Here is a 10,949-nt window from a genome sequence, read left to right on the forward strand (position 1 = left end):
TATCTCTCAGCACAGTGTAAGAAAGAACAAGTGCAAGACTGGTAAAGAACAACAATACGTGTGCGCAGCCCTACTTATATAGTTAATGGACATACGAGAATATTCGGGAAACATCGACACTAATCTGGTTAGATCTACACAGTTCCAACTGTTCCGATGAGCGTCTACGCTTACGTCATGAGTGACTTTCTTTCTTTATTTGGTGTTTAACGTCGTTTTCAACCACGAAGGTTATATCGCGACGGGGGGAAAGGGGGGAGATGGGATAGGGGAAAGGGGGGAGATGGGATAGAGCCACTTGTTAAGTGTTTCTTGTTCACAAAAGCACTAATCAAAAAATTGCTCCAGGGGCTTGCAACGTAGTACAATATAGGGGAAGGGCTCCTAATATGGACCGGCTCCTAATATGGACCACCACCAACTAACGGCGCTAGAGCGCTCAAAAAAGTTTTATTCGCTGTATTCACCCTCTTTGGATAACTTGCACATGTCAAAACAGTTGCAGAAACACAAATCTCAAAACCGTTAGGCTTTTTCTCTGTTTTCACTTTTGGCAGCGTTCACTCTAAATTTGCCGCCTAAAACGGACTTGTTTCTGTCCACAGCGAAAGCTTTTATCAAACAGAAAGTGACTGCGCACTAAATCAAAGTAAGTTCCATAATGTTCTTTATCCTTCCATTCGATTCCAGTGGTATCTAGCGATCTCCACAACAACCGTGCTAAACCGCTTTGGGGGAAATGGTTTAAAAAAAATACAAATAAATAAATGAATAAACGGAATGCATCAGGGTTGAAAAGATTGAAGGGTGCAGTTAAGGACACAAAATAGATGACAAAAATAAAGCAAACAAGAAAAATACCTGTAACCAGGAAGGGAGTCGAACCCGAGTCAGCTGACCTTGCGGCCTTTTCCGGAGGAACACCGCGTGCCACTTCGATCGCGTTGCACTTGCAGTCATTCGGCGATGCCACCTTGATTATCAGTTAATTAAGTTATTATTCAGGCAATATGAAAGAAATTAGTTTTTTCTTTTGTTACACTTCCACACAGTTTTATGAAGATCAATTTCAGACTCGGCAAAAGAATGGTTGTATCATCGAGAGGTGCGGTTCGGTCAGTACTGTAACTATATTGATTTCTTCAAGTTGTACTAATGTTTACGCTTTGCGCTGCGGTTTAATATGTGTGCTTGTTATTGGCTAATACGGTGAGCCCACGCCGTTTAGTTTGCAGACCGTGCACATGTGAGCTTTGTGTCATCGCGTTTTCATCATAACATACCACTGTGCTAAACCGCTTTGGGGGAAATGGTTTAAAAAAAATAAACGGAATGCATCAGGGTTGAAAAGATTGAAGGGTGGAGTTAAGGACACAAAATAGATGACAAAAATAAAGCAAACAAGAAAAAAACCTGTAACCAGGAAGGGAGTCGAACCCGAGTCAGCTGACCTTCAAGCTGGAGCACAAACCACTAGGCTACGACAGCAACTGACAGACAGGGCTACAAAAGTGAAGGCATTTCAGGGTTACTCCGTCGTATGTGGCGTTTCTCGCGCATGAAGGTTCTGTTACCAACTCTACGGCTAAGAAAGGTTGCATTTGAAGTTAAATGTCCACTAAAATATCAAAGGGAACACCATTTCTGAACAACACAACGGTTTGCGCTCGCCTCTCGCAGTCGTTCAGGTGAAACCAAATCGGCTTGCCTGATACAGCAGATATTTGAACACTTCCACGTCACACTGAAACACTGAGCTACAGTTTAGTAACGTGATATGTTTTTAATTGTTCGTTCACTTATATTGCTTTCAGATTTAACACACCAAGATGAATGAAACAGTGGCACGGTTTTCGTTGCGAAAATGTGCAATGGCAGTGCTACGCGATCGAAGTGTGTATTATGTACACGCGGTGTTCCTCCGGAAAAGACCGAAGCGACATGTGACGTCAGTCGTTCAGTGAGGCGTTTAGGAATCGCAAATTCGCGGCCGGCCGGCCATGCACGTAGCGTAGGAAGATTTCATCGAAATTCACCTCCTGTGCGACAACATTTCTTTAACATTCAATTCACATGTTTCGTGTTCTGCATAAATCCCTCTGTAAAATCACATACATTTGTCAATAATTGGCCCATGCTAGCTATGTTTTTTAAGCTCCTGAAAAATTAGGAAAACTGCAAAATAACGGCAGCGTGAAAATGCTATGTCAAAGTACATAAACAGCAAACACAGAGGATGAATTGGTTTCATCGCATACATATAGCAAACAAAGAACACAAGCTCAAATGTCCCACTTCGTAGGTCGTTTGTAACTGAATAACAGATGTGTCTCTTGTCAGTTCCTCTTCCACTCAAGAGTTTTTCCCCTCCACCCGTCACTGTTGCATTAACTTGACACCTGAGCATGCATAAATTCACTCACTAGAAAACTAATTAAAATCATTGTTCACACAGACATTTCAGTAAGTTTACTTAAATTACAGCTTGTCTTTATCGTCTGATGGTACATCATCACCAACATAACCAACCTTGTTTTTATAGTGTTGGCACATCTGTCTCCTCTGCACTCTCCAAATTCAGACGTGCACAGAAGTTTATGTTTTCAGTTCGTAAAATATGTTTAACACTCTGTCTGACAGTTCCATCGGATGACAATGAGTAAATCATCAATATCAGTGACAACAGGAACCTTGACTAATCTCACATCCGCAGTTCCTTGTATCCACGAAAAAATCTTCTTCCTCGAAGTGCATACTATTCTTGTTCATGGAAGTACACACTTAATAAATGGAATTTGGTTGCTGATGTACGTGAGAGCGTGCAAGACTGAAATGGAGTTAGAGTATTTCTGGAAATATTTGACGTTCTAGCAGAAGCATACAATTTCTCCGTTTTTGCCCTCAGAGAGGTCTACAGGGTTATTTTTAATGTATTTTTGTTGTTGTTGTAAAGTAATTATTATGTTGCTTCAATCAGCTACTATCTTTGTTAGGATTTTAGCTTAACAAATGTATCTGCACAAGATCATATTACAACCGAGCCGCAGAAGAGCAAAGTCAGCTGTGCTAAAGCTGTATTGCTTTGATCGTTCTTATGAGTACTTATTAATCAGAATACCTTTCAACCAACTCGCGTTATTTCCAATATGTGATAACACACAGCCACAGTTTGTTGAGTTTGACAGAAGTCAATATTCTAACTAACAAAGGATATTATTCCCACGAGGGCATACACTTGGTTCTCATATATATGTTTCTGTCTTTTAAGGTTGGCTTGGATAGGTTTTCTTTCTCTTCGTATGCTTTAGTGAGTCTCAAACCCAGCTGCCGGTCAAGCTCAAAGAAAAGTAGTTGCATCTAAGTCAAATGTGATTATGGGTCAAATTTAATCACTGAGAGAGAATGCGTCCGCTTATTACATTTTGTAAATGACCTTTTAGAACAGCATTCCCATATTAAGCGTTTACACGGAAAGGTCTTTTGTCTTGCATGTGCTTTAAAATGGTGCCTGAGCTTGATATTCAATTGTGCTGGAGACGTGTTATGTAATATCCCTCCCACATATTTATCTTCGTCTTCTTTATTATCGATCTTGCCAAGTAAAATCATAATTCAATCCCTTCTGCCTGGAAATGCTGTTTCCAGAACATGATGTTTCATTTTGTGCAGTAGATAGGTTCCTTTTTCCCCAGATATATAAAAATAAGTTCTCTGATGACATATTTTTTTTTTTGATTTCACAGATTTATGTAGAGAAGAGAGCGATTTATGACGATTACAGAGAGTTAAATACTGCTGTAGAAAAACAAAAGAACACCAACCTGTGGCCATTCCGCATTTCCTGACTGACCCCCTGACAGTACTATATAACATAGTTTAAAAACGGATCCAAGCCTATGAAACGATGGTTTGAACACGTGCAATAACCAACAATTCTTTCCAATATTTATCATAAGCTTGTATTTTGCCTTGATTGTTCAACTAAAGCAGCAAGCAAGTACCACACTGTCACACCGAATGCGTGTCACGTTTAACATCCACAGCAGGAGTCATGATTATGGCTGCTGTTGTTATTTCTATGTAATATGCCGACTGATAACAGACATGTCAAGAACATGGATATCAACTTCAGCCAGCAAGAGAATGATTATTTCATTTTTGAGACATGTCTGTTATCATTTGTTGACAGTCAGGATATTAGACATCGAGTTATTTGTTTGTTTGTTTGTTTGCTTAACGCCCAGCCGACCACGAAGGGCCATATCAGGGCGGTGCTGCTTTGACATATAACGTGCGCCACACACAAGACAGAAGTCGCAGCACAGGCTTGATGTCTCACCCAGTCACATTATTCTGACACCGGACCAACCAGTCCTAGCACTAACCCCATAATGCCAGACACCAGGCGGAGCAGCCACTAGATTGCCAATTTTAAAGTCTTAGGTATGACCCGGCCGGGGTTCGAACCCACGACCTCCCGATCACGGGGCGGACGCCTTACCTCTAGGCCAACCGTGCCGGTAGACATCGAGTCATACATCATGTCCTAACAATGATTGATGAACAAAAGAAGTTGAATATGCACTTAAATCAGTTGTTTTGAGGGGCAAACCCTTGGGGGACTTTAACGCCCCATGGCGTAATACGTATTTTTTTCGACAATTAATTTTGTCTCGATCTTTGCATGGTATTTTTTGGGGACAACTGTTGTGGGTGTTGTTATTTAAATGCAAAATATACCAAGGAGACACTCACACATTTCAAAGCAATTTGCTTACACAGCGAACCTAATGTTCTTCGACCAATATCACAGAAAGCACGCAAGGACGACCCCATTCTGATCATCATCGCTCCACGCCAGCTAGAGAATGAGCCGAACTCAATTTGACCTGAGTTCAGGATGGGACGACACAAGTTAAATTTAGAAATGTCATCTCGACCAAAACCGATACTACCAGGAAGCAAGTACCTTGCGTGGCGAAGCGTATGTTTAAAACTTAATGCAAATGATGGAATTGGATACATTTCAACAGACTGAAAATAGTTCAGCATAACAATAAGCCGGAACAGATAAAGTCTGCTGAGTAATCCAATGCACGCGTGTGTCATGTGTGTGTGTTTGCAGAACCTGCACTTGTAATCATAACAAGTCATTTTAGATCCCTTTGAAGTTACGGAATGAACTCCGATGAACTACTGTACGAATGGTGGAATGCATTTCGTTTACATAGGTCAAAGAAGGAATTATCCGTATGAGCGTACAAGAGAGACAACTCTTTTGTGTAAATGATGTCTGCTGAGTACTCCAATGCACACGTGTATCATGTGTGTGTGTGTGTGTGTGTGTGTGTGTGTGTGTGTGTGAAAGAAAGAGAGAGAGAGAGAAAGAGAGAGAGAGAGAGAGAGAGAGAGAGAGAGAGAGAGAGAGAGAGAGAGAGAGAGAGAGAGAGAGAGAGAGAGAGAGAGAGAGAGAGAGAGAGAGAGGCTAAGAAACAATTTAGGCAATCATTGAAACGCTGAGCGGAGATAATTACACACGCCACTTCAAAATCTGGTTTGACTGCTCTTTATTTTCACATAAAATTGCTGTCCTACCTCACATTTGTATCTAAAAAATAAAAAGAAAGTTTTACAGAAGTGCGTTTATGAATTTGTTTCGTCGTTGATAGTTTCATCACCATGTGGGTAGTACGAGGAATTCAGTTTTTCTGGCTTAATTAAAGGGAAAACCATCAATTCATACCGTGCGGTCCATACTGTTTACGACACCGTCGCCTTTATCTGGTAAGATTAGAAGTGGAGAATTTCTTGTAAGGTAACGACGGCAAGGCAATATAATGCGTGACCGCATACACTCACTGACTCACAGACGAACTCGGCGAAACCAAAAATAGCGCTGTCTAAAAAACGACAAAGACTTCCCAACTCGGTGTGTGTGTGTGTGTGTGTGTGTGTGTGTGTGTGTGTGCCGTGAGAGACTGCTTTGGATTTTTAGATGTGTTTCAGTGCAACTCTAAATTCTTAGTAAATGTGATACGGTTTAGTGTTGTTAGTTCAAAGTGCAATCCTTAATTATTAGTAAATGTGATGTATTTTATGTCTGTGGTCACCTGACACTGCATGGCAATTTTCCTTGTTTTTATAAGGACAGTAACATTTTGAGTCTTGAGTCTTGAGTCTATTCACGATGCGTGTGAGGAAAGTCACTTTTGTTTCAAACGTTATTTCAAATATCGTTTCATTTGAACAAATAGCAACCAGAACCGTTACTTATTGTAACTTTGTTTACTTGACATACCATTACATTATTTTACAAACATCGGTGCCGGGTTTCGAACCCACGACCTTCCGCTTAGGAGGCCGGTGTTTTATCAAATAGGCCATTGCGCCCGTCGCCGTAATATATAAAATTATCAGAATAATGTTGTTAATTTTCATTTTAACTTTACTTTGCTGAGGGCATTGAATCTGAATTGCAATCAAACATTGAGGATACCCCATCCAATTACCCAACCTTCGATTATATGATTCTTGGCATGTCATCATATTCAACAGTCTGTATCATAAAGTATGTCCGGTATATTTTTCTAAGTTTTTCACACTTGTTTCGACACTGTGACATTCTGAAAATGTCACAAGCCAAAAATGTATGAATTCTTTTTTTCTTTTTTTTTGGTCAATGGGTGTCGTATCATCTCTAAAGTTATTACACCTAGGGCGCCATTTTGAAAAAGTTTTCTAACGAATTGGACCTTGACAAAATGTCAAGGTACTTTCGTTGGCAAACTGTAATTTAGAAACACCTGCGACGATCTTCTCGCAAATGTTCCGTAACAATCGCAAATAATTAAATTAATTTTGATCCCGGCACAAGGGGTTTTGTTCTTGTTCCATTCTAATGTGTCCGGAGTCCCGACGTCCGTTCGCCAGCCATCATATTTTACTTAGTCCTGATAGATACGCATTCGTCAAGATACGCATTCGTCAAAGCAGATTAAAACCGTTGGATTGAGGAAGTTAAACGTGTAATCTGACAAACGCAAGCACTGTACTGACACATTCCGTGCCGTACGGAGCTAAAACGCTTCGCATTTAACGTAAACAAACATACTTTCCATTGTAGAATATTACGGTCTGAAAAGACTACCAAACGCAGCATTTAGATTTGAAAATTAGAACGCTCAAACACTTATTCCGCTGACTCCCCCCCCCCCCCTCTCTTTATTCGCCATCACCACCACCACCACCACTCTTCAGATTCTCTCTCCTTGTCTTGCAATGGCCTTTAAATATCAAAACGTGAAGACAATTGAAACTGCACACCACTTCACTCACAGAGGCACCGAAAGACACACATACATACACACACACATACACACACAGACCCATCTTAAGTATGCCAAGAAGTTCTCTGTCTGTCTGTCTCTCTCTCCGCCCTATCTCACTCTATCTCTCTCTCGCACACACACACGGCACCCACCCCCCCCCCTCACACACACACACACACACACTCTCACTCTTGAATGCCCGCACCCCCTTTCACACACACATAAACGCATGCGTACACAACACATGGTTGTGTGTACACATAGTATGCATCTGTGTATTCTTGTAGTTATGAGGGGTCATTCTCATTCTGGGCTAGTCAGTTTTGACTGATTCGTCAACAGACTCAAAATAATACGGTATCCATATCATGTCCCATCCCCGTGACACCACAATGGCAGATAAAAGCCGACCTCTGTCATTATGCCATTACCAGAGTGCGGATGGCTGATTACACCTAAAAACTCGCGCGTACACATCTGGGTAGCGCGACTCTTTTTGCCACTAGTATGCCTTCATAGTTGTTGATGGCGTTGCACCGCGTCCATGACCCAGATTCGCCCGACGATCAATCAGTCAGGGAATTCCAACTAGCGTACTTTCAGTTTGCATTCCTATTCTTTTTGATGTTGTTTTTCTTCTTGCTGATTTGGTGTGTCAGTGTACACACTGGACACATACCAAAATTCAACACCGTGACATGTTCATTTGAGGCCGAGTTAGATTTTTTGACGAGTTAAAGTCTTTTAAAGCCACTGGTGGTTTTATCGAAATCGATCTATAAAAAAAATCAAATCAGTCTGCACAGAGCAAACCCAGGCTGTTTTGGGTGTGTGTCCAAGTGTAAAAGCCTGAGATACTGAGCCCAACTGTTTTCATGAGAAAGAGTTTAACAAAGTACTGCTCTTGGCCGTTTTCTTTTTGTCTTAATTGTTATGTACATTGTAACTCAGACCTGGGAACCCACACGATTTCACCGTAGTTTGAACGCCTGATCGTCAAAAATACGACGAGTACAAGAAAAATTCCTTGAAAACTTTTCTTCACAAGCGCATCCCTGTCATTCCTGTATAGTTACTGGGGCATTGTTTATTTTAATGAATAAACAAGTCGCGTAAGGCGAAATTACTACATTTAGTCAAGCTGTCGAACACACGGAATGAAACTGAACGCACTGCATTTTTTCACCAAGACAATACAGCTTCGTCAATCCACGCGAGAAGGAAATCGCAGTGAAATTGACAAACCAGAATAGCGCGGTAGCGTATTGCGCTAAGCAAGAAAGCGCGCTTTTCTGTATTTTTGTTAACTTTCTGAACTTGTTATGAATACAACATATCATATCTATATGTTTTTGTAATCAGGAAATGATAACGAATAAGACGAAATCATTTTTGGATCGAATTTTTAAATTTTAATCGTAGTACTAATTAATCTATTTTCGTTCATTGTGATCAAATCTTAAGACTAAACATAACATATGTATATATTTGTAGATTCAGAATTTGATGAAGAATACGATGCGACCAATTTTATATCTGTTTGCAAAAATTTGATTTTAATGACAACTTTAATGAGCAAACTCATTAATTAATTTTTAAGCCCCCAAGCTGCAATACAATACCAAAGTCTGGGCTTCGTCGAAGATTACTTGACCAAAATTTCAACCATTTTGGTTGAAAAATGAGGCGTTACAGTTCCGCCTCAACTTTCACAAAAAGCTGGATATGACGTCATCAAAGACATTTATCGAAAAAATGAAAAACAATGTCTGGGGATATCATACCCAGGAACTCTCATGTGAAGTTTCATGAAGATCGATCCAGTAGTTTTCTCTGAATCCCTCTACACGCACACACACACACAAACATACATACATACACACACACACATACACCACGATCCTCATCTCGATTCCCCCTCTATGTTAAAACATTTAGTTAAAACTTGACGAAATGTAAAAATAACTGTACAACTCGGCATTTGATCAATGATTACAGCTTTTGTCATTAGACACAGCAAGAAACTTTTTTTTTTTTAAATGTATTGGTAAACTTGATTAACGGTGCAACGGACGCTGTCGCGGACAGTTGTATGTAGTTATAAGGTTCCTTGGTCGGGCGTTGCTGACAGGTACCTGCGTCAAGGTGGGAAGACCTGTAGTTGGGCTTAGCTCAGTGATTCGCGCCTTGCACGCTTTGCACGCATTGCACGGGACGTTCACGGTAGGCTGCGCGCTATTTGTAGAGTTCACTGGTTACCTGGTTGCTGACTGTAAAATTCATAAGCGTTCTTTTTATATTTAGTCAAGTTTTGACTAAATATTTTAACATCGAGGGGGAATCGAAACGAGGGTCGTGGTGTATGTGCGTGTGTGTGTGTGTGTGTGTGTGTGTGTGTGTGTGTAGAGCGATTCAGACTAAACTACTGGACCGATCTTTATGAAATTTGACATGAGAGTTCCTGGGTATGAAATCCCCATACGTTTTTTTCATTTTTTTGATAAATGTCTTTGATGACGTCATATCCGGCTTTTCGTGAAAGTTGAGGCGGCACTGTCACGCCCTCATTTTTCAACCAAATTGGTTGAAATTTTGGTCAAGTAATCTTCGACGAAGCCCGGACTTCGGTATTGCATTTCAGCTTGGTGGCTTAAAAATTAATTAATGACTTTGGTCATTAAAAATCTGAAAATTGTAAAAAAAAATAAAAATGTATAAAACGATCCAAATGTACGTTTATCTTATTCTCCATCATTTGCTGATTCCCAAAACATATAAATATGTTATATTCGGATTAAAAACAAGCTCTGAAAATTAAATATATAAAAATTATTATCAAAATTAAATTGTTGAAATCAATTTAAAAAAACTTTCATCTTATTCCTTGTCGATTCCTGATTCCAAAAACATATAGATATGATATGTTTGGATTAAAAACACGCTCAGAAAGTTAAAACAAAGAGAGGTACAGAAAAGCGTGCTATCCTTCTTAGCGCAACTACTACCCCGCTCTTCTTGTCAATTTCACTGTCTTTGCCATGAGCGGTGGACTGACGATGCTACGAGTATGCGGTCTTGCTGAAAAATGGCAGCTACTTGACTAAATATTGTATTTTCGCCTTACGCGACTTGTTTCTGTCTCGGCCGAGACCAGATGTTTTTCGAACGGCTGCGAAGTTCGCGTGTGAATTGTCGTTTGAGTTCGAAGCTTATTTTCAGTAGTAATGTACGTCTACTGTGGACTTTGTTAAAGTCGGTTGCGTAAAGTGTACGCGATGATATTCATTGGCCTGTGTGAGGTAAGCCCTATTTCTTGGTCTAGTTGGATAGACTTTTGTCAGTTTTTGCTGAAGGTGACAGGGGACAGGGAACCTACATTAGTTACCAGTTGTACTGTTTTTGTCTCGTCTTTGTGTTGTTGTAAATAGTGTTCATCATAGTGTTTAAAAGGAAATCATTATAATGGTAAATTATATGGTAGAAGGAAACCAAAGTTTAGAGTCATTGTGCTTCCTCCTCATCCCTAATAATGATGTCTATTGGAGGAGGAAGTCACGTGTCTTATATTTTTGGGGAGATTATTGACTTTGGCCTTCTAGGCTTTCAGTGTTTACTGTCGAA

The sequence above is a fragment of the Littorina saxatilis genome, linkage group LG17 (genome assembly GCF_037325665.1).
Source record: "Littorina saxatilis isolate snail1 linkage group LG17, US_GU_Lsax_2.0, whole genome shotgun sequence".
Taxonomy (NCBI): domain Eukaryota; kingdom Metazoa; phylum Mollusca; class Gastropoda; order Littorinimorpha; family Littorinidae; genus Littorina; species Littorina saxatilis.